The sequence below is a fragment of the Mustela lutreola genome, chromosome 4 (assembly GCF_030435805.1).
Source record: "Mustela lutreola isolate mMusLut2 chromosome 4, mMusLut2.pri, whole genome shotgun sequence".
Lineage (NCBI taxonomy): Eukaryota > Metazoa > Chordata > Mammalia > Carnivora > Mustelidae > Mustela > Mustela lutreola.
In genome coordinates, this window is record NC_081293.1 from 31,646,689 (window position 1) to 31,670,099 (window position 23,411).

Sequence of the window (23,411 nt, forward strand, 5' to 3'; positions counted from 1 at the left end):
ATCCCTTCTCATTTTTCTCTTCTGTCTTTTCACTGTATTTCTTGTAGTGCCACTGCTTGATAGTTGCTAAAAGGCAACAGTGGAAGCAGACTACAGAAATAGAAAAGAGGAGTGGTTATTCTGCTTTTATCTGAAACTGGTAAGTTGTTTAAAGCTACCCCAAAGAAGGCAGAATAAAAGTAGCTTTTTATACTTGTTCTCCAGAATGTCAAGTGTCTCACATCCCTCTCTCCTCCTTTTTTTGAGAAGTAAAACTTCTGATTGGAATATTTTTATACAAAGGTGTGGGGAAAACACCTGTACCAAATTTGTATTTTGATAATATCCTGACAAAAAAACAACAAAAACAAGAAACAACGCTTTGCCAAGGAAAAGAATTCCTTTCTGTAGTTTGTATCAAAGATGGTCATTTGTCAAAATGTGACAACATGCCTTTGTCTTCATTATAATAGCAGGCAACTAAGAAAGGTTTACTGCGGTCAATTTATTTCCCTATATTAAAAAGAACTGTAGCAGATATGTAAAATAAATAGTAGAGAGAAGAAATAAAATAATTAAACGGCCACTCTTCAAATATTATCATTCTTAATTCTGATGTATTTTTTCTATGCATAATTTGTTTTTACAAAAATATTACCTCGCCCCCATGATATCTAGCCATGGGCTCTGACCTCCCCTGAGGACGCTGTGCCCCTAAGACCTCTGACACCTAGGGATCTGAGAGGTTCTGTTCTGGGGAGGTGCTGGTGTGGCTATTTCCCCACCTGATGGCCTCTGCGAAAAAAAGAAAAAGGAAAAAAAAATGACCAAAGTGGATATTCACACTTCATTATTTGATGGCTGGTTATAGTTAACGGTGACATTAAGGTCGAAGTATTTGTTCTTAATTCTAAAGGAACAGAAGCCAGGAGACACAACTGATTTGGTGGAAAGTCCAAGATAATCGTTGTCAGGCTTTTATTACCGCCAGAGGCTATTTGCCAATAATGACAGGCCTGGAGCCGTTTGAGCATCTTGACTTTACAAGTGCCTGACAGGAGTTAAAATGTTTCCCAGCGCCCACGGTCAGGGCCAGTTCCCTCAGTTAACCGGGGGTCGAGGGCAGCAAGAACCCTCCATGTGCAGAGTCAAGGGGCAGGAGACCAAGAGAAATTGCAAGACACCCGGTTAACGATGGTGACCGTGGCACACGGTTCGGATCTCTGTCCACCGCAGAGACCACGGTGGCTGTGGCTTGGCCCTACACCATGGGCAACAACGCTGAGCTGAAGGTGAACGCCCTTGCAGAAGTGGCCTTCCAGCTGCAAGCACCAGGGGCTTGGGGGTTTTTCTAAATGGAAGCATTACGGAGGAAATTTAAAGCACTGGCTCTACAGACAAACTGGGGGATCAGGTCAGCTCCAAGACGAGATGCATTAAGACAAATCACTCGCCCTCTCCTGGCCTCAATTTTCCCATAATGGAAACAATACCATGTCTTCCTCCTGGACCTGTTGTAAAGAAAGGATTTAAAAGGCACGGGAAAGCGGGTGTTGGGCACAATACATAACACGTAACACCCGTTACAAGTAGGCGGTGGTAAACAAAACGCCCAACCCTACAACTCCACCGCCAGCGTCTCTACGGGACCAGCTTCCGGAGCCCCTTCACCTCACCGAACGCAAATCCCTCCGCGTTCGCGTCACTTCCGGGAGACTCTGGTGGCGACTCCACGAAATACCCGGATGTAACTATGATGGCTGCCATCAGGGATCGCAGTGGAGTTCGAGTCAAGAGCTGCCCGGAAAGCGCTCAGAGTTGGGGCTTCAAGGAGGCCTGTCAAAGAACAAAAGATGAGATTACTGGGGCGGCAAGGTGCCCCAAACGGCCTGGGAACTGCGCCTCCGCACTTCCTGTTAACTTGCCGCCAAGTTTTTCTAGAGGAGTCGCTCCTTTTGGCCGGGTGGGGACTCACTGGTTCCTTGGGCCTTTCTTCTGTGCCGGATTGTAGTTTCCGTCACTCCGCTTAGTCTCGGAGTTGCGCGGGCAATGCGGAAGCTGGCCGCGGAGGAAGGGGCGGGGCAGAGGCTAGGACGCAGACAGGTGGGGCGCGGTGGGAAATTTGGAGCGGCAGAGGTGTGGGGCGTCCCACTAAGTGCAGGTAGCCTCAGGCCGCTGCCTTCATTGGAATCTGGTTCCGGTCTCTTTGGCCGGATGCACCTTACCATGGGTCTCTCATACTTGGTCATAGGGGTCTTCCCTGCTGACCCAGCCATACTCAGCATTAGATTGATTTCGAATACTATCCAGGATGTGTGTAGTGAAGTATGCGATTGGTTAAAAAAAAAAAAAAAAAAAATCCCAAACATAAGAAAACTAAACTGTTGGTTTTAAGTTTCAGAATTCATAGGGATACTTCTCATGTTGAACATTGGGTTGATTTTCTTTTAAAGTTTAAATTTGGATAATAAGTTAGTGCTTGTGAGATTTTTTAACAAAAGCATTCTTAAAACAACTGGTATGAGAAAATATGCTGATATTTAAAATAGAGAATTGTCGCACTTTGGTACTGTGCAGTTGTCATGAGTGAAACAGCAGGACACCAGAACTGGACCCCATGATAAGACTTTTAATTGCAAGAGGCTTCTGCAAATACAGTAATTCTAAATACAGATATATTCATTTCAGTTAGTTCTCTTTGCAGAGTGGCCCATAGATTTTGTCTTCAGGTGAGACAGGAACAAATGTGAGTTGATTGGTTAATATTTCCCAGTAGTTAAAACTACTTTTCAAGTGCTTAACTGTGTATTTTTTGCATTCAGAATCTCAGCTAAAACCAATTTGTCTGAAATATGTAATGAACTCAATGTAAACTATACATATAGAATGTTATTTTATAACAAAAATATAGAAACAAATATGCAAAAACAGTTGATTCTATAAAACATAGTGTGCCATAACTTGGATTTTCACTTAAATTTCCAAAATTAGAAGAGCTGACCAGAAAGGCTTAAAAAAGAAATGTAGACATGTACTCCTTCTCTAAACATGCCATTGTTTGAACAGAAAACAAAATGACATTGGAAAGTACCTGGGATATGCTTTTATAGTTATACTATATGCAAGGCACTGAATTGATAATGAAAGAGAAAATGCTTTACAAAATATAAATTAATAATGGATTATGAACAGTTAGTACCCTCACTCTTTGGACCAAATCAAGTTTAACCTCCAAAACTTGTGGTTGTTGTACAAGTATTATATACCTGGTTGTAATTGTGTTTTATAGAAAGCAAAAATAAATGAACTGTTTAACATTTGAATATTTGTTCTTGTTGTTTCAGAGTGTATTTATAAATGCATTTGAACACAGTGGAGTCCTAAGTAACTTGACAATCATAGTTGGTGTCAATTCTTATTTTTTGTATGGTTTTTTGCAGGTAGATCTACTGGGTTCTTGGCACAGTACCATATGGACCTGGACAAAGCATTGTTAAGGTGGAAATTTTTATTGTATTAATCAGTTCAAACATTTGACCACTCTATTTATTTTTCAGTATTTTAGTCAAATAACTAGATGTGGGCTTCATATAGTGAGCAATATTTGTAGGCTAATTGGTCACTTTAAATTTCCTACCAAATGTAAATTTTGATCTCAGTTAAGTTTTACAGAGCGCCAACTATATGCCAAACTCTGTGTTAAGTCCTATATATACATTCTCTTACTCAATACAGTATCATGAGTTGATCTGTTAAACTCATTTTTTTACAGTGGAGAAGCTGAGGCATAGAGGGATTAAGTTCCTTGTCCATGGTCCCAAAACTGGAGCCATATTCTAGAGCCTTTATTTCCATATATCAGAAGACATTGGTAGAAGAATAAGAATAGAAGTTAGAACCTGGACTCGTACTACCTACCCTGCATTCTAATTTAGGGCAGGTTATTTACCCTCTCTGAATTTCATTTTCCTCTCCTATAAGCAATGAACACTTTTAACTATTATATTTTACTGAATTGTGAATCATCAAGAATCCTTAAGAGTGCCTTCACCATTGTCTCCCATATTTTCTTCTAAGCCTCCAACACTGTTCTGTGAGTTTTGATGCACATACACAGGCAGTGACAACTCTCCCTGAGTGCAGCCTGGTCTGACCACATTGAAAGATGTGGCTGATTTTACAGTGTCAAAATGTAAAATAATGTGCATCTTGGAATTGATAACATAGTAGATGATCTCTGAGCTCCTTTCAATCCCAATTCTATGACATTTGTGACAGTCTTATTGCTGGTTTATATATATTTTTAATATGAATGATTCAAGATAAAACAAGCTTCTTGGCCCTGGAAAAGCAGGAACCATTCTTGTCTTTTTCATTTCTAAATCTTTAGTACCCAGAACAGTGCCTGGCATGTAGTAAATGCTCAGTAAATATTTGATGAATGGATTCAGCAAATTTTAATTTTACATTACAAATACAACTTCCTAAAAAGTTATGCTTGACTTGAATTTGTCATAAAACAGAACAGTATCAACAATGCAACAGTGGTCTTTGTTTCCAAATATTTTTTCTGTGCATTATTGATTGTCATCAAGTGTGTGGTACATTTGTTCTCTGAAGAGATATAGAAAAAATGGACATGCTGGCATCAATTTTTTAACAAGGCATCAAACTTATTTAAACTAGCAGAAGTATAGGAACACTGATGAATTATATAGAGATTTTCATTTTAACAAAAGTTGGCATAATGTTATTTGATATGAGGTCTGTACTTTCATTTAGAACCAGAAAGGGTACACAGTAATTATTGCAGAGTTCTAGACTATTCTCTGGTAATAATCAGTTAAATGTTCTGCTGTGGCCAGAAAAGCCAACATGTGAAGGATCATCAAAAAAGGATTTTGAGGGGCGCCTGGGTGGCTCAGGTGGTTGAGCCGCTGCCTTCGGCTCAGGTCATGATCTCAGGGTCCTGGGATCGAGTCCCACATCGGGCTCTCTGCTCAGCATGGGGCCTGCTTCCCTTCCTCTCTCTGTGATCTCTTCCCTTCCTCTCTCCTACTGTGATCTCTCTCTGTCAAATAAATAAATAAAATCTTTAAAAAAAAAAAAAAAGGATTTTGAAAAATCAACAAAAAATATCTTACCTTGAAACAACACAATGGTCTTTCTAAACATGAAGGTACAGACATTTATTTTATATTCATGAAGGATAGATCTAGAATGTTGAAAATAACTTAAATCCTTAAATATTACTATAGATATTATTTTCCTTACATAATTCTGGAAAAACTATATGCCTACATACTTAACTTTTAAAGACTAAAATAAGTAACTAGTAAAGTTTACATAGCTACTAACATTTCTGCCACTAAAATAAAGCTCTCCATCATATTACAGCATATAGTTACTGGATGAACATTAACCACTAACTTTTCTCAATTTCCACTGTCAATTTGCTTTTCTCAGGGCACCTTTTCATAGAAAACAGTTTTTATTCTTTGTAAGTCACAACCTGTGCAATAATGAGGAGGGAGTAATTTTCACTTCTCTTAATACTTACTCCCTTGCATAGGATGTGTCAGTGTATCCTTTCTCAAAGCCCCAAACTCAAAGAAGAGTAAGACCAAGGGCCCACAAGACATTACTAGTTCAAATGGAATAATACATTTTATGAGGTTTTTATGAAAGTTTCTGTGTATCGATTAAAGGCTTATTCCTCTACAGTTTTAGAGAATTGAAAGAGGAGTGATATTTATCATTAAATTTGGGACAAATATGTTCACTGAGTTCAATAACTGAAGAATTTTTTTTAAGTACCTAATAGTAATGCTTTGTACCACCTCAAAAAACTTTTTCTTTAAAATTTCTACTATTTTCATCTCTTTTTCCCCTCCATTTCTTTGCTTTCCTATAAATAAATCACAGTTAAATGCCCTCTTCCTGAGCTGCCAACCTCCCCCACTCCCTGCCAGCTGTGATTTCATATGACTTCATCTAGGATAAAATCTTAGGATACATTTATCTTGTTTTGTATATTTTCTCCACATGTTTAAGAATTTATATCAAGTATGTATGACTTGGAAAATCTGACATTTGGATAAAACAAATATAAATCAAAATAATAAAATCAGGCATGGTATACTTGAAACTAGAAACAAAATTTTAAAATGTTCTCTGGTTGTTTACCTATAGCAAAAGTGAATGTATATGTGTAAGTATCACATTTAAACACTAGGGCAAGTAAATCTCTCAGAAGTTTTTAGAGAAGGAATACAAATGGAATGTTGCTAATTCATTATTGTATTAGTTTGGTATTTTGAAGGTTAAGGATTTTACAAGTTCATTTAGCAACCTTATTCTTCAAATCCTGATTTTTCCCTTTGAATTTTCAACCATGACTTTTTTTTTTTTTAAGATTTTATTTATTTATTTATTTATTTGACAGACAGAGATCCCAAGTAGGCAGAGAGGCAGGCAGCGGGGGAGGGAGGGGAAGCAGGCTCCCTGCTGAGCAGAGAGCCCGATGTGGGGCTCAATCCCAGAACCCTGAGATCATGACATGAGCCGAAGGCAGAGGCTTTAACCCACTGAGCCACCGAGGCGCCCCTCAACTGTGACTTATTTTAATAGAGATTGTTTAGAAATAATATGCTGCAAGTTGGTGAAGAAATACTGCATCTCCTTTCTAATACTTACTAAAAAATCAATTTTGGGAGGTGGAGGGATGTGGTAACTGGGTGATGGACATTAAGGAGGGTATGTGTTGTAATTAGCACTGGGTATTATATGAGGCTGATGAATCACAGACCTGTACCCCTGAAACAACTAACACATTATATGTTTTAAGAAAATAATTTTTAAAGTAATCTCTACATTCATCATGGGTCTTGAACTCGTGACCGCAAGATCAAGAGTCAGATGCTCCACCGACTGAGCCAGCCAGGCACCCCACAAATCTTTCTTTATAGTTAGAACTTAAAGGGTTGATGACTCATTTTCATAAGCGGAAAATTCTTTTTATGCTTTGTCTTCTAGTTTGGTGATTGTAAGAAGTCTCTTGTTTAACTAATGACATTTAGGAATGCATGCATAAACAGGGCTGAGAGACAAGACATGAAAAGATCACTCACTACACCTGGCCAACCCTGGAAGTACCTATATGAGAATGACATTCAAACACATAAGTGCAAGGAAGGATGACCTGTACAGTGGTGAAAGTATGTATAGGGTAGAGAGAGACACAGGTGATCCTTTTAGAGGTCTGGAGAGCATGTTAAAAGGGGGAAAAGGGCTTCATAGAGCTGTGATGACTTGGATAGCCAGTCTCCTTTGAGGAAGCATTCTAAATAATTTGGTGTCTGTGTCTTTTAATAGGAACAGTATTAACATAGGGCAGGACAGTTTATCACTGTACTGGACTCCTAAGCGATGTAAATATTTAGCGTCCTTGGCTCTGTGGTCTTTTTGTACCAACTAGCCTCAGTTGGGACCATGAGGAGAAGTTGGCTTTCTTTCTTTTCAGTTCTGATATTTATGCATGCTCACAGTCAGGCTGCATTGCTTTCAGATGCTTTCTGTCCATGTATGTCATTCTCATTCATTCGCTGCATTCTCCAAAGACCCAATGTTAAGCCATGTGGTAACCAGGTGATATCCTGGTCTCTTGATTGCTTGAACTTCTCAAATTCAATGACCTTTGCCTTTTCTATAAAGCCACCCATTTCCTGGACCTTGTCATCACTTATGTTCAATTTCACCCTTAAAACCTTAAAATAAACTCTTCTACTTTCTGCCCATCTCCCCAGCTTCCTAATTGAATGACTTCCAATGCATCAATACTTGAACTTCAAGAACTTCAGGCCCTTGACTTTGCTACTCTCCCTACCAGTTTCTTCTCCTTTTCACTTCCCATCACTCCAACCACTGCACTCTTGCACTCTTGTCCTTCTGTTAAACATTTTCAAGAAAACCCAACTGTAGGTCAGAAGTAATAATAGTAGCTAACATGGGGCACCAGGTGGCTCAGTGAGCTAAGCTTCTGCGTTCAGCTCAGGTCATGATCTCAGGGTCCTGGGATTGAGCCCCACATCAGGCTCTCTGCTCAGCAGAAAGTTTGCTTCCCCCACTTCTCTGTCTCTCTGCCTTTCTCTCTGCCTACTTGTAATCTCTGTCTGCCAAAGAAATAAAATCTTTAAAAATAATAATAGTAGCTAACATATACTGTATACTTGTATTCCCAACACTTCTCTAAATCTTTCTAACAGCCCTATGAGATAGGCATTACCATTCTTTTCATTTTGCAGATGAGAAAACTAAAACACAATTTCTATCTACTAAGTGGTACCTCTACAATATGAACCCAAGCAGTTTGCCCCCAGAAACCATGCTCTCTATGACCACTTTAGACTACTTTCCAAATCAGCTGTCTTCTGTGCTTCCATGCTTGGACAGCTGAGCTGTTTTAGGGACCGAGAATGGGCTTGGCTAGTTGGACAGTGTTGAAAGTTCTCACCTTAGCCCTTGGTTCAGTAACTACCCTCCTGGTTAAGTTTCAAGCCAAGCTGGGAAGCATAGAGGGAAGTAAAGTGATTGAGTATTTAATGCCCTCAGCTACTTCTGGGTGTCTGTAGCCAGAGGGACTGGAGAACTAAAGAGAATATTTATCCATGTGGGAGTTGGACATGACTAATAACCTCTACTTGATGACCATGTAACTACTGAACTTGAGAGACTGAACTTGGCTTTTTCTGCAACAGGGTAGACAGGAGGGAGAGTCCTCCATCTGTTTTTTTTTTTTTTTTTTTTTTTTTTTTTTTTTTTTTTTTAAAGATTTTATTTATTTATTTGACAGAGAAAGAGATCACAAGTAGGTAGAAAGGCAAGCAGAGAGAGAGACAGAGAGAGGAGGAAGCAGGCTCCCTGCTGAGCAGAGAGCCCGATGCGGGGCTCGATCCCAGGACCCTGAGATCATGACCTGAGCCGAAGGCAGAGGCTTTAATCCACTGAGCCACCCAGGCGCCCCACCTCCATCTGTTTTGAGAAACAGTCACTCTCGCTGTTTTTTCTTCTGGATTTCTTACTCTAGGTGTCCTCTTTTTGTCATGGATTTGTTGACCCTGGTGTTACCGCTCTAAGGGACAGGATCAAGCTTTTGAAAGCAGATTGCTTCAGTTACTGGGCCTACCTGTGTAGCCCTCTAAGTAGTTATTTTAGGGCTTTGGTGGTTCCCTGTACAAAAAAACCCTGCCTGTTGCCATTCTCAGGTACTTAAAAGGCAAACTTTTATTTTCTATGTATTTAAGATGATACCAGTGACTTCTTATCTTTAACATTAAGTACACCAAAATTTCTGTATGTACTACATATGGAAATTTTATCTTCACCATGATTCTGAACCTGAATTTAAGTTACGCAATTTCAAGAGAGAAGATAGCCTCTAGTGAAGTAGGGATTTTTCTTAGAAACCCTTTTCTGCTTAAAAGACTTTCTAGAGAAAAGAAAAGTGTTGGAGAACATTAGTAGTCCAACAAATTTATATTCATGACTTTGCCTGGCAATTCTTCCCTGTTTCCCATTTTCCACAGGAGCTGTTTTAAACTTCTGCCCACCCAAGACCGTCCCCATTCTGTCCACCAATCCCTGTACTCCTTCACTCAGCAGATTATTTTACTTCTCCTTTTCTTGGAGAAAATAGAAACAATAAGATGGAATCTTTCTCAAATTAGTACCGCCAAACCATCAAACATACTTAATTGGTACCCAGTCTTCGTTCTTCCCTCCTTTCACAATGGAAAAAGTAACCCTCTTCTGATGAAAGACTCTGGCTCCCTTCCCAGTCCTGCTTCCTAGTGCAGGTGTTCTTTACTGATCAATGGCTCCTTCCCATTGGCATTTAGGTATTTTCAAGTCTCTTCTATCTTAAAAAAATAAAACCTTCCTATAGGAACTCCTCATTCTCTATTCTGTATCTTCTTCACAGACATGGTTTGTTTATTTATTTATTTATTTTTAAAGATTTTATTTATTTATTTGACAGGCAGAGATCACAGGTAGGCAGAGAGGCAGGCAAAGAGAGAGAGAGAGAGAGGAGGAAGCAGGCTCCCTGCTGAGCAGAGAGCCCAATGCGGGGCTCGAGCCCAGGACCCTGGGATCATGACCTGAGCTGAAGGCTCAGTTTAACCCGCTGAGCCACCCAGGCACCCCTGGTTTATTTATTTTTTAAATTAACATATAATGTATTATTTGTTTCAGGGGTACAGGTCTCTGATTCATCAATCTTACACAATTCACAGCACTCACCATAGCACATACCCTCCCCAAAGTCTATAGCCCAGCCATCCCTCTCCCTCCCAACCCCGTCCCCTCCAGGAACCTTAGTTTGTTTCCTGAGATTAAGGGTCTTATGGTTTGTCTCCCTCCCAAGTCCCATCTTGTTCAATTTTTCCCTCCCTTCCCCCATGACCTCCCCCAACCCTGCTTCTCAAATGCCTCATATCAAAGAGATCATATGATAATTGTCTTTCTCTGACTGACTTACTTTGCTTAGCATAATACCCTCTAGTTCCATCCACGTCATTGCACATGGCAAGATTTATTTTTCAGTGGCTGCATAGTATTCCATTGTATGTATATACCACTTCTTTATCCATTCATCTGTTGATGGACATCTGGGCTCTTTCCATAGTTTGGCTATTGTGGACGTTGCTGCTATAAACATTTGGGTGCATGTGTCCCTTCGGATCACTATATTTGTATCTTTAGGATAAATACTCAGTAATGTGATTGCTGGGCCGTAGGGTAGCTCTGTTTTCAACTTTTTGAGGAACCTCCATGCTGTTTTCCATAGTGGCTGCACCAGCTTGCATTCCCACCAACAGTATTGGATGGTTCTCCTTTCTCCACCAACAGTATTGGATGGTTCTCCTTTCTCCGCATCCTCACCGATAGCTGTCGTTTTCTGAATGGTTAATTTTAGCCATTCTGACTGGTGTGAGGTGGTATCTCACTGTGGTTTTCATTTGTAATTCCCTGATGCCGAGTGATGCTGAGCACTTTTTCACGTGACAGACATGGTTTATGAAAGACTTGTCTCTATCCATTGTTCCTTACTTTGTATTCCTATTTATTCTCCAGCCAACTGCAATATTTTACCTCAACTGAAACTATCAGTTGCAAAGGTCTCCAACTACACTCTGTTTCTAAATCCACTGTGCACTTCCAGATCTTATCTGACTTGACCTTTCTTCAACAAATGACACTTGAACCACTCTCTTCTCACCAATCTTCTCTTTCTTGGCTTCTGTAACACCATTGTTTTTCTGGTATCAGATAACTTACTTCTCCAGTCATTCCTTCTTAGAATCTTTAGGGGCATCTGTTCATTTTCTTTCTCATTCTCTTACTCAGGTCTTTACTAAGCATCTCTTACACTCCAGGCACTCTACTAGGTGCTGGTGATAGAATCTGACATAAAGTCTGGAGTCTTTCTCCAGAAAAATGCACTTCCAAACATAAGTCAAAATTTAGCATATGTTTTCAAGCATTTCATGATCCCTAAATACCTGTTCATCACTGTAGATTAAGAGACCTTGCCTTGGAACTTCTAATTGCCTTAGTAGAAGCTTTTACAAAAACATTAAAAAGAAAACAACCTGATTAAATTTAAAAGAAAAGGCTCAGAAAATGAAAATGAAGGCAGTTTTTCCCAGAGGAGAGATTTTGTAACCATTGGACACTTCCTCTAAGATGTTAAGATTAAACCAGTTCTTCCAATGTAATATTTGTGGACAAGCAACTGTTTCCCTACTCTCCAACCCTCCACTCCTATATGCCTTTCTTGGTGTCACAAGAATAGAATTCAGGAAAGTCTTAACTCATCCTTAAAAAGGAGAAAATGGGGGCGCCTGGGTGGCTCAGTGGGTTAAAGCCTCTGCCTTTGGCTCAGGTCATGATCCCAGGGTCCTGGGATCAAGCCCCGAGTTGGGCTCTCTGCTTGGTAGGGAGCTTGCTTCCCCCTCTTTCCTCTGCCTGCCTCTCTGCCTACTTGTGATCTCTGTCTGTCAAATAAATAAATAAAATCTTTTAAAAATAATAAAAAAATAAAAAGGAGAAAATGAAATTCTAGAGTTGGTATTATTACTTTGAAATTAGATTGAATAGGATTCTAGTCTCTACTAGGGTTCAAATGATGCATAGGATGTCAGCTTCAGAGAATGGGGCAAGCAGGAGGCTGAGTAATTCCTCACCTGATGAAGCTATTTCCAGTGACCAGAGAAGGAAATGGTGCTGATGTTGATATCCTGTGGTCACAAGTAATAGAACATTTACATTCTGGGTACTATCTTTTAATGCCATCCATAGTCTCCCACCAGCCTTGAAAATGTGTGTGTGCTGAGAAATCCACCTGTGTCTTCTCATTACATGTTTTTTTTCTTTTAAGATTTTATTTACTTATTTGACAGAGAGAGATCACAAATAGGCAGAGAGGCAGGCAGAGAGAGGGGGAAGCAGGCTCGCTGCTGAGCAGAGCGCCCAATGCGGGGCTTGATCCCAGGACCCTGAGATCATGACCTGAGCTGAAGGCAGAGGCTTTAACCCACTGAGCCACCCAGGCGCCCTCATTACATGTTTTTAAAGGAAGAATCTTTTAGTCACAGATTCCATATCAGAGTTCCTTTGATCACTGGAAAAAAAACAGGAAAAACAAACAAATGGTAAGGTTTGTGTTTCTTTTGGGACTATTGTGTATGAGATAAAATGTTCGCCTTTTTTTTTTTTTTTTCCCACCTAATACATGTATAGAGCACCCATTCCTGTGCTCAACACTGGGCATGTAATGCTGAGTAAAAATAGATAAAACCCCTGCTCACAAAGCTTATAGTTTGGTGTAACAGATCACCAGTAACCAGACAACCACACAGAAATATCAAAATGCAGATTTAACAGGTAGTAGGGTGAAGCAAGGTTATATGAGAGTCTGTATAACAAGAGAATTTGACTATGTTAGGAAAGTCTTAAAATGATGCTCAGGCTGAAGACCGACTAAATGTTATCTAGGTGAAGGAGGAAGAAAAGTGTTCCCTAGATAAAAGGGTTAGAATGTGCGAGGATCTCTGACAGGAGAGAATATTCAGGAAAAAGGTAGGAGAAAGGTTGGATGGCTACAGGGGAGAGAGGAAGAGGAAATGAGGCTTGAAGTTGGACTTGAGTTTTAAGAGGATCTCCTTGGCTGAGGTTGAAGAAAGGACGGGACCCAGGCAGAGGACAGGTGAGAAGACCAGTCACCCAGGTGTGAGATGATGGCTGGTGGGGATGGAAACATATGGGAAGAAGTCGATTGTATTTGGTAATTCATTCTGAGTTTCAATACTGGATTAAATTGTGTATATATTTTGCGAATATTTTAAGAAACTAGATTTTGATTTTTCCTTTTGGCAGTGAAATAAGAATTACTGGTTAAAAAAAATATATATATATATATATATATGCTTTTAAAAAGTTATGGAAGACCACACTGGGACACAGGTTAGACCCTCCTTGAAGCTTAATATACACACTGAATATGAGAAACTCAAGCCTTGAATTGGAGAAAACTGAGTCAGGGACCTTCAAGATTCAGCCTCCAGATTGAAAAGAATCTCTATAATTTTAAGAATAAGACTAATATTTATTTGAGAGAGTGAGAGGTAGTTTGAGGGGAAAGGGGATGAGGGAGAGGGAGAAGGAGGAGGCAGATTCCCCACTGAGCACGGTAGTACCTTGGACTCCATCTCAAGACCCTGAGATCCAGACCTGAGTCCAGATCAAGAGTTGGACACTCAACCAGCTGAGGCACCCCGGCGCCCCAAGAGTAAAACTAATTTTTATAACCAAATTTGAGATTATTTAGCTTTTTGGATGACTTAATGGAACATTATTTCGTTAATATTTTAAGTGGTTCTCCCCCCCTTCTGTAACTGTACTTACCTGTAATTTAATGCATTGAATTTAAAGGCAAATTTAGATATGATTTTTTAAAGATTATATACCTATGGTAAAATTGTAGGGAGAGGGTGTTTATCTTCCCGAGCACATTTTCATGGTAGTGAAGGTTTGTTGTGTTTTTCAGTACGTGCAACCAGCAAGCTTTGAATAACAGGGACACTTACTGCGTCTGCCTGTCTGAGTGAGTCTGTAGGATGTACAGTTGCTTCCTACTAATTGGTACAGGACAGTCCTAGATTACAGCACCGGGTGGGTTGGTATAATTAGCGGGATTTTTATTTTGGGTCCAACCTCAGGGCAGCCTTCAGGGTTGGTTGTCTCTGCTCACAGGCCTCATGATGTCATCAAGGACACAGACTCTTTCCAGCGCTTTCTGCCATCTTTCGTATTGTGTGGGGAAGTCTGTAAGTCTGATGTCAGCCTCAAGCTGTAGCAAGATGGCTATGGCAGTTAACAGACATCAGACCCAGACCCAGGCCTCCACTTCTCTGACGCTTCTCTGACACTCCACTTCTGTGACACCGCTTCTGAGGTTCCCATTCTGATACTGCGCATTGCATACTGCCAGGGGTCTCCATAGGCCTCTTTTGATAATGAACAAATTCCTCACTCATTGCTGGCTACTTCTGAGGACTTGTCCCAGGACCTGACACCCTTGCCAGTAGAATTCTACACTGAATAGATTGAATCTGTAGGTTTATAAATTCCATTCTCTAATGCAGTTATATGCCTCCTGAGAGGCTTGACATTAAGGCCCTTTTCTTCTCTTTCCTACCACCCACCACAGTTCACTGATAAGGCTCCCACTCTTTATCCTGGACTTGCATAATTGGCTCAAAGAACCTAGATCAAAAATAAATTTCCCTCTTGTTCCCATTTTCCTAAGTACCTTTCTTCAAAGGTGTATTCCTTACCTGTCTCATTGTCTTAGGACTAGAATCTTTATGTTCTATTTTTTTAAAGATGTTTATTAGAGAGTGCTTGTGAGAGAGAGAGAGCGAGGGCGAGAGCATGCATGAGGGAGAGCAGGGGCAGAGGGAGAGGGAAAAGCAGACTCCCCACTGAGCAGGGAGCCTGACATGGGGCTCGATCCCAGGACCCTGGAATCATGACCTGAGCAGAAAGCAGATGCTCAAACAACTCAGCCACCCAGATACTCCCTAGGGTTCTTATATTCTGTTGTGATTTCCCTCAGGGATTTATCTTGGTTGTTATCTGAAATGGATATTAAACAAAAATTTTAATTCTAATTCCACTGAGAGGCAAAATGAAGTGGCCTTCCCCCTCTCTGCTCTGTTAAGGCTTGCAAAAACAGATGGCTTTGTTACCTGACTCCCTCCTTTGCTCCCTCAACAATCCTGTCTCTATTGCTTCAGGCTTCCTGTGGAAGGAGCCTCAGAGAAGCTTTTCTGTTATTCCTTAAGAGTTGTCCGCTCCATCTGCCATCCCCAGATAAAACCATTCTGCCTGTCTCCACAAATTCGGTGGCCAGAGCACAACCTCTCCATCATCCATATTTTACCTCAAAGGAGAATGCAGATGCTGATTTTATTGAACTTTGTCCCTATGCCTCAGATTGGCTGGAATGTTACTCTTTCAACTCTGAGCAACTATGCTTCTGATGAGGAAGGATGACCACGTTGATTTTGGGGAGACTAAAGCCAACTTAATTGCCAGCAACTCCATCCTGAACTTCCAGCTGATTGGGTCCGGTTACCTTGCTGGATCAGGTTTCTTGCAGGAACTTAGATCAAACGAGCTGACTTCATTTCTGGTGCTGGTCAATGTGTTTCTTTTGCCAGTTGAAGAATCCAAGTGGGCAACTGGCTGATTGGTACCTTTGGGGGAACTGAATAAGAGGGTATGCATAATTTTTATTCAGTTTAAAGAAATCCAGAGGTCCAAGTATTAAAGGTCTCACTTCCAGGAGTTTTGCAACCCTTGATGTAGGACTAAAGTTGGGCCTTTCATGGCTCAAAGATGCCCCATGGCTAGAAGCCCACAAAGAGGACTTTGTTTGAGACTACTTCCTTGTAGAAGCAGAAAAATCTCTGTCTGGCAAGTTAGCTTTTCATCTCTGTTCTTCTCTGCCGTGTGGATTTCTTATGGCATCATGGATTCACAGTGCTACTCAGCATCAGTGCTCCTCCCTGTTAATGGGTCCTGAGGACATGGGCACCCTTTTTTAAAAACAAACTTACTAATATTCATATAATGAAATGCACACAAATGCACACCTGTATAACTTCCACCACAATCGAGATATAGAACATTAGCATTACCCTAAAACGTCTCCATGTGCTCTTTCCCTCTAAGTCCTCCCCCACCTAAGTCTCTGGCCCAAGCAGCTGTTGGGAGTAACACCCCTGAGATGACCTATCAATGTGGAATAAGCCTGTCTTTCCTAGAATTTCAAACAATTATAGTTATGGATTTCCCCCACTATCTGAAAGCATTCTTCTGAACTCTTTCATAAGCCAAAATGGTATAAAGCAAAGTAGCATTTACCTTTGATTTATAAGGAAGATTGCTTGAGTTCCCAGACCCAAAAAAGGATGCATCTTGCTAACGGAGGCACAAAATAAATCAGGACAAAGAAAATGCTCACAGACACAGTTCAGAGGTATGGTAGCTTGATGCTGAGATGCCGAGTATAGTTCTCGGGGAGGGAACTTGGCGGGGCCGCTCTTGCTACCGGGGGTATGGGCTGCCCCTGTTAACAGCTTGCTAAAAAACAAGCATTGAATGCTATTTTTGCTTTTCACCTCTTCCATGAAAGTGAATATCCTTTCTGGATTTCTTTGGGTTCGTGGAAAAAGGTACTCATGTGGGTCTTTCCTAAAAGCAAAGAAGTGTAACACAAACTTTCAAAAAGTGGGGGACATGACTAGAATGTATTCTATTTGGGGTCTGGCTTCTTTCATTCAGCGTTGTCTAGAGGTTCATGCATGTTGTTTATGCATCTGTACTTGGTGTCTTTTTGTTTCTGTGTATTATTCCGCTGTGTGGATGCGCCGTAATTTGTCTATCCATTCACTGGCAATGGGCATTTGGATTGTTTCCCATTTGGGGCTAGCTTTTGTTTGGACACGTGTTTTCATTTGTCATGGGTGAATACCTAGGAGTAGAACACCTGGGTCACGTGGTAAGTGGATCCTTAAATTTAGAGTAAACTGCCAAACTGTTTACTCAGAGTGTGTCACTTTCTCTTTCCGGCGGCAGTATCTGAGAGTTCCTGTTCCTCCACATTCTCACCCATATGTAGTCATTTTAATGATAGCCGTGGTAGTGAGTGTGTAGTAATATTGCATCTTGGTTTTAATTTGCATTTCCTTGATGACTGCTGGTGCTGAGGATCTTTTTAATGTGCTTATTGGCTATACTTACATCTTCTTTTGCCAAGGGCACAAATATTGATGAACAGCTGATTTTACTAGGCGGTGAGACACCCCATCTCATGGCCCACTTGAACTTCTAGAATGGGTGCCAGAGTTGCACTGTCCCTACCCAGCCGCACACCCTCTTGGCGCCCTACCTCCTCCCTTTCTCTAGGTTGGGGATCAATAAACTTATTATGTAAGGGCCCAATAATCAGTATTTTAGGCTTTGTAGGTCATGGCAACTTTGTCACAGCTCTTCAGCTCTGTCTGCTTGTAAAAGGAGCCAGAGGTAACATGTAAGTGAATGAATGTGGCTGGGTGCCAATGAACTGTTACTTATAGACCCTGAAATTGCCCCCAAACTGTCTTTAGATTGTTTTTCAACCATTTAAAAAGGTAAAAATTATTCTTAGCTTGTAGACCTAAGCTTGCCAGACTCTGCTGTGGATGGTCCACACGATCTCACCCTGTCCTTAGTGTGTAGGAGTTTGGGAGTCCAGCTCCCCCACTTCCTGGTCTGTGTCCTTGGGTATCGCTGTCCCCCTCACTTTTTTTTTTTTTTAAGATTTTATTGATTCATTTGACAGAGATCATAAGCAGGCAGAGAGGCAGGCAGAGAGAGAGGAAGGGAAGCAGGCTGAGCAGAGAGCCCGAGGCGGGGCTCAATCCCAGGGCCCTGAGATGATGACCCGAGCCAAAGGCAGAGGCTTTAACCCACTGAGCCACTCAGGTGCCCCTGTTCCCCTCACTTCTAAAGGAGACTTTCTGGAAGTCCCAAACAATGCTTCCACTTATATTTCATTGGCCAAAACTTAGTCACATGGCCGTGCTGGAGGCTGGAAAAGTCATCTTAGCTACATGACTATGTGCCCAGCTAAAATTTTTGGTTCTGTTACAGTGGCTGAATGGGTTTGGGGGTAAGTAACGTGGTGTATGCTATACACCCCTTGTACACAGCCCTATCCGGTTATTCTCTGAGCCCTAGAATAGGCTCCTGAATTAAACCAAACACCCCTCTGTCACAGCCACCTGCATGGGAGTTGCCTTGTGGAGCAATGATGTCTGTTAAGTTACGATGAAAAAGAGAAAAAACCCAACAGATTTTAAAGTCAGCATTGCTCAGTACTATCAGTGAAAACAGTTAGTGTGGACAAAAATGTCATCCCCCAAATCTTTAGAATGTTATCATTTCAGATCTCTTCTGTGATGTTCTATTTTCCGTACTTTTCCAAAGTTCTGGATCAGATTCTGAGGTTTCTTCTATTTCTGGTGATGACAATGCTTTGGTGAAAAAATGTCAGCATGGACTTTTTCTATCCTGCTGTTCAGTAAACATTCAAAATAAGGAGGTATGATTATTTTAAATATTTTTGCTTTGGGTTTTTTTTCCTCCCCTAAATGCTTCTCTCTATAGCACCTGACCTTTTAAAAAAATTGATAGTGGTGGGGCACCTGGGTGGCTCAGTGGGTTAAGGCCTCCGCCCTTGGCTCCGGTCATGATCCCAGGGTCCTGGGATCGAGCCCCGCATCGGGCTCTCTGCTCAGCAGGGAGCCTGCATCCTCCTCTCTCTGCCTGCTTCTCTGCCTACTTGTGATCTCCATCTGTCAAATAAATAAATAAAATCTTTTAAAAAAAAAAGTTGATAGTGGTAACATTTGAGTGGAGGGCGCCTTGGTTGACCATCTCCAGAGGATTTCACGGCAGACATCCTCTTATTCAAGATCTTTGACTGCCTGTCTATTATTTAAATAATATCTAGTTAGATACATGGGAAGCTCTTCCAAAGTCAGAAACACTCATGCCAAAATGGCTTCCACAGAGCACACTCCTCTTCAAATGCCCATAGAAGAGGGTGTCCCAAACGTTTAGATATACCATATTAAAAATATTAGGGTGGAAATGGGAGCCTTAGATTATTTGGGTTTAGATGGTGAAGCCTTTCTATTTGGATTAAAATAACATCCTTTTATACTGTTATGGAACAAATAGAACATATTTTGTTTACGATTTATTTACTATGATTTTATCATGTTTCCAACGGTTGGCAAAACTGCTTTGCTTTTGTGGAAACAGTGAGAGCATGTGTTTGTCTGTTGGAATTCCCTCCTCTTAAAACATGAATACTTACTGTGGCTTTCATCTAGAACTCCTTTGAAGCATGGTGAAGAAGTCAGTCTTCTACTTGATCTGAGATTTTTATTATCAGTAAAAAAAATAAACAAAATTGTATTTTTTAAATTTAAATTTAATTTATTTATTTGACAGATAGAGATCACAAGTATGCAGAGAGGCAGACAGAGACAGAGAGGAGGAAGCAGGCTCCCTGCTGAGCAGAGAGCCCCATATGGGGCTGGATCCCAGGACCCTGAGATCATGACCTGAGCCGAAGGCAGAGGCTCAACCCACTGAGCCACCCAGGCACCCCAACAAAATTGTTATTTTTCCCAATTGTAAAAGTAATCCATATTTAGTGTAGAAAAAGAATACAAAGTTACCAAAGAAAAAAAATAAAATCATCCCCAGTCCCACTACCTAACACTAACTAGTTAAACCCTTTGACAAACATCCTTTGAGATGATCAAGTTAGTTGTCTTTGAACCCATTAGTCATACCCAGTGGCCTACCCTAAAGTGATTTGTGAATGAGGGAGGGCTTTGAGCCTCTCTGTAATCCAAAGACTGCTTTCGCTTAGCACCTGGGAGGAATATCTATAAATCAGGAGTCTTCCTAAATGGACTCATGGCTAATACTGCAGCATAGACCCAAATAGTCCTTTATGTATTTCTCAAGACCCTTTGGAGAATGCGGTTTCTAGGATGGCACATTATTTTGTGATGCCATGATAACAGGATCAGTAGAATTTGTATTTCCTTAAGGGCATGAACGATGTGTCCTTTGGCTGTGTGAAAGGAGGAAGAAAAGGGTGGAGTTAGAGGGTATAATCCCATCATCTCAGATTATAAGCCATTTCCCTGGTATCTGAAAATTATGAGGCACCTCTGTGAAGAGCAAAGAAAATATTTGCTGAACCACTTTCTTGCTTTCTGTGTTTTGGGATGGGATAGCGGTGGTGGCTGGCTAGGATGACTTCTGGGGCAGTCATCTTTGTTTTCCCTCTAATGCCAAGCACAAAGCCGAAAGCCTCGTGGTCCAGTAGTAATTAGTAAGAGTATTTGTAGTTGTGTTAAGAATAATCAAGGTCAAGGAGCACTTCAGGACATATCGACACCAGCTCACGTCATATAGGCCACTTAACCACATAAGAGATAAGATCTTAGCCATGGTTGTCACCACTCTTAGACACGTCGCTGGCCCAGTAAGTTGATTTCTAAGAACGGAGGCAGGTCTAGGAAGGATCTGCAGACTGACATGAGGACGTGGCTGGAATCTGTGGGCGCATGCCACCTAGCCCTGCACTTTTGTACTGAGGTGGCTTTCTGCTGCCAACGGATGTCTCTTCTGCTATATTGGGAACTTTCTGGAGAAGACACGCATGTACAGTAAAAGTGCTTTGTTTCTGCAGCAGCACACACACCCTGCCCCCCCCGCCCGCCACCTGCTTCAAAGTTGCCTCCAGTCCTTCTAAAAATGCATATTTGTTCTTGCTTCTCAGTCCAGATGTGCTTAATCTGAATCCTTTGGGCTTGAGGTCTAAATGATTTTTCTGTACCCTGTTATTTGAGAACACGGGGTTAAGCAGTGTCTTCAAGCTTTTTTTTGACTGTGACATAGTAGTTACAAATGTTTAATGACACAGTACTTATTCCTACTAGGGTACACATTCATCTCTTCTGTTCCCTTCTTTTCTATTCAGTTTGCTGACTCTGATCCACTAAGTCGATTTCATGACCCACTCCTGCTGAGTTAGAAAATTGAATTCAATGTAAACAATTTACAACTATGTAAATGTAAATGTAAAACATAAGCATTTTACAACTAGGAAGAATTGAACAGCATACAGAAAATAAAAATAAATGTAAATATAAAATATTTTAAAAAATAAAATGCCCCCTCTTTTTTTTCTCCTTTCAGATTGTAACCAATGTGAAGATTGTCAGAATTCACAGAAGCACAACATACGGCCTACCGGGGCTTTACTCTCGTGCGACTGAACAAGCAAAATCTTTGGGCTTCAGTTTTTCATCATCTATTACATGATGCTAATATTCCCCTTTACATTTCTTAAAAATTCTCAAATGAGAGGAGTGCCTAGGTGGCTCAGTCAGGTAAGTGTCTGACTCTTGATTTCAGCTCAGGTTTGTGGGATCTCAGGGTTGTGGGATCGAGCCCCACTGAACTGTGCACTCAGCAAGGAGTCCGCCTGTCCCTCTCCTTCCCACTCGCTCGCTCTCTCTCAGATAAATAGTCTTTAATGAGATGAAAACTGTAAGGAAGCTCTGTGAACTCTAAATTCATACACTCACATTAACTGTAACACATCAGTGTAATGCGATTAATATAATTATGTCCTTTTACATTAACTTTACTTGAAAATGTTTGGACATCCAGGCACCTCTCTCGTAACACCTGGTGCTTTCTGGTCATAACTTATACTCTCCTTGATCTTGGTGGATAGGCTTTAGAGGAAAAGGCACTGCAGAAATCATGTGAATGCAGATGTGAGTATCTGGTTCTTGCTCTTACATTCTGTCTTAGTTGCTTTCATATAAGAGAAAATGTCCTGGAAAAACACACCTGGGAGTACAATCTAGATCTTCGGTCTCTGAGATATCTTTGAGATATTTACTTATGTTAGAGAAAGAGAACATGGGGGAGAGATGGAGGAAGAGAGAATTTTTTTTTTAAGATTTTTATTTATTTATTTGACAGACAGAGATCACAAGTAGGCAGAGAGGCAGACAGAGAGGTGGAAGCAGGCTCCCTGTCGAGCAGAGAGCCGATGTGGGGCTCGGTCCTGGGACCCCAGGATCATGACCTGAGCCAAAGGCAGAGGCTTCAACCCACTGAGCTACCCAGGCGTCCCAGGAAGAGAGAATCTTGAGCAGACCCCCTGCTGAGTGCAGAGTGAGACTCCGGGCTTCATCTCATGACCCCAAGATCATGATGTGAGCTGAAACCAAGAGTCCAATGCTTAACCAACAAAGCCACCCAGGTGCCCCTCTGAGATATGTTTATTTGGGTTTTTAAAAAAGATGTTATTTATTTATTTGACAGAGAGATAGTGAGAGAAGGAACACAAGCAGGGGGAGGGGGAGAGGGAGAAGGTGGCTTTCCACTGAGCAGGGAGCCAGATGTGGGGCTTGAGCCTCGGACCCCAGGAGCATGACCTGAGCCGAAGGCAGACGCTTACCAATTGAGACACCCAGGCACCCCAGAGATATGCTTTTAAGCCTCATAACCAACACCCCCTGGTTATTGTTGGAAAAGTGTTTTATCATTTCAAAACATTGGGAAATGGTTAAAATATATTGTATTCTTATAATTTAATACTAACAACTCTCCTAACAAATATTTGGATATATTTTAATTTCATGAAAAATACTGTTATTGATGTATTTGGAGTAGAAAGTTACATAATTTATATACTGATCATGTAAATACGTATGTGTGTAAAGGTGCCAAAAGAAATTATTAGTTATGCCATTTTGCTTTATATTTTTTCATTTTTCAAGTTTTTGATGTTGACCAGTGAGAAAAAAGCAATGAACACTGATAGACAAAAAAGACTCCTCCTAAGACCCCATAAACATTGGTATAATGGTAGCATCACTCTGCTTTGATGTATCTTGGAGACTGCCCGTTATCAGCTTACATAAATACTTTGTTCTTTTAAATCCCACTGTACTAGTAAAACAAAGTCCCCAAATGAGGAACATTTAAGTTGTTAAGTTGTTCTTAAGTTGTTAAGTTGTTCTTACTGGCAATAAATAATTTGTACCTATCTCATACAATGTATATGCAACTCTGCCTGCAGGATAAAGTCCTAGAAGTGGGATTTCTGGTTAACATACTTTCGCATTTGTAGTTGTGAACCATATTGCCCAACTGCCCTTCCCAGAATTTGCTTCCTCAGACACTCTAATAAGTAAAGTAGGATAAGGCCTACC

At 40.9% G+C, this 23,411-nt stretch overlaps 2 long non-coding RNA genes and 1 other non-coding gene across 3 annotated transcripts; 2 read left to right on the forward strand and 1 right to left on the reverse strand.

Moving 5' to 3' along the window:
* Positions 1–574: 574 nt before the first annotated feature.
* On the reverse strand, positions 575–2,047 carry LOC131828608 (uncharacterized). Its single transcript, XR_009352512.1, has 3 exons — positions 1,955–2,047; positions 1,656–1,815; positions 575–1,490 (listed from the first exon to the last, which is right to left on the reverse strand). It is a non-coding gene; the product is annotated as an uncharacterized LOC131828608 (long non-coding RNA).
* LOC131831042 (small nucleolar RNA SNORD88) lies at positions 639–728 on the forward strand. Its single transcript, XR_009353557.1, has one exon. It is a non-coding gene; the product is annotated as a small nucleolar RNA SNORD88 (small nucleolar RNA).
* Positions 1,812–21,600, forward strand: LOC131828609 (uncharacterized). Its single transcript, XR_009352513.1, has 3 exons — positions 1,812–1,942; positions 3,420–3,477; positions 21,376–21,600. It is a non-coding gene; the product is annotated as an uncharacterized LOC131828609 (long non-coding RNA).
* Positions 21,601–23,411: the final 1,811 nt, after the last annotated feature.